General features: G+C 38.6%; 1 pseudogene; it reads left to right on the plus strand.

The window, feature by feature from the left end:
- Window positions 1-738: 738 nt before the first annotated feature.
- On the plus strand, window positions 739-1,141 carry LOC149154475 (uncharacterized; annotated as a pseudogene).
- The last annotated feature ends 433 nt before the right edge of the window (window positions 1,142-1,574 follow it).

Below are 1,574 nucleotides of genomic sequence, written 5' to 3' on the forward strand. Positions count from 1 at the left end.
TTGGCTTCAACCTATCCAAACTCCAACCTACAAATAAAAACTTTTGTCATGAACATTCGGTGGATCTCGATCTCGATCTTTGCATTGCATAGTATTCCAACCTTTTGTTTAAATACAAAAATAATGGTTTGCGTGGTAAGTTTGGCGAGAAATGAAATAAAATGAAATTTTAACAAGTCAATCTGTTGGACGATTACTTAATTTTCGAATCAAAATATAATAAGAATCTCCAAATGGAATATCAAAATTAATGCGTGGGGAAAACAGTTGATTGATCCGTTTTTTTTGGGCAAATAAGATAAGGTTGAATTTAAAGAAAAGACTTTGTGTGCCTTATAAAATGTAACGTGTGCCTTTCAATGGTTGGGTCATGTGTTTTATTAGGCAGAAATCATGGCTTCGATTCCAACAACGACGCATAACGTTGTGTCAAACCTAACTCTCTCCTCTTCCAAAGGAGAAGTGCATGAATCATGCCAGCAATAACACATCATGCAAGTTTTGTTGAAAAAGAAAGTCGACAATGTGGACAGAAGCACAGCCTTGTGTCATCCCCCTTGACTATACGCGTGAACACGGTTCCAACACGATGTAAATCTGTGTGCAACATCCATAACCACCTATATAATATCCACTCAACATCCTAATTTCTCACATCTCATCAGCCATTTCTATTTTGAGTATCACTCTGTAAGTCTCTGCATTTCATTCACTTCTTGAACTTTTTGTTTGTACAACATGTCTAAGGAGAAACATCACCATCATCTGTTCCACCACAAGAAGGAAAATGAAAACCAGAACGTCCCCTCGGAGGTTGTTTACTCTGAGACCACCACCACTTATGGTGATGAGCAGGTGACCCAGACCACATATGTGTATGCTACTGGGAATGTTGATGAGTACGAGAAAGCAAAAAAAGGAAGAAAAGCATCACAAGCATAAGGAACATTTGGGTGAACTCGGAGTTATTGTTACTGGAGCCTTTGCATTGCACGAGAAGCACAGAGAGAAGAAAGATCCAGAGCACGCGCACAGGCACAAGATTGAGGAGGAGATTGCGGCAACAGCTGCAGTGGGAGCAGGGGGTTATGTTTTCCACTATCTCTTTGCTAGCATATACAAACCGTTTTTTTACACGTAGTTTTCCAAATAATGCTTCATAGAACCCTGCATATCTCCCAATCGATTACGAATGGGAGTATATAATTTTTGGGTTTTATAATTGCCCATGTTCTGAGCAAAACCCACATTTTATTTTTTAGAAATTCATTTTATTTGGCTAGAAAGCGAATTTTAAAATGATGTGTCAAAATTGCTACGCGTTTCTGGAAAACTGCAATGATGAAAAACGTTTTCCATCTTGAACTAGCAGCCAAATAATCTTTTCCAATCACCTGAGGTTTCAGAAGTGGGCAATGTTGGCAGTGAAGCTACTGCAGGAATATTACAATAGGAAATTGTTAGCTGGATAATTTCTCTTTAAATCTTGCAATAATGAAATGCAACTCCATCACATCACTCGGGAATACCTGAAGCACAAGTAGGCAAGGATGATAGAGAAGATGATGAAGACC

Source organism: Pinus tabuliformis, chromosome 9 (genome assembly GCF_031772625.1).
Source record: "Pinus tabuliformis cultivar Carrire ecotype Pingquan chromosome 9, CPIR1, whole genome shotgun sequence".
Classification (NCBI taxonomy): domain Eukaryota; kingdom Viridiplantae; phylum Streptophyta; class Pinopsida; order Pinales; family Pinaceae; genus Pinus; species Pinus tabuliformis.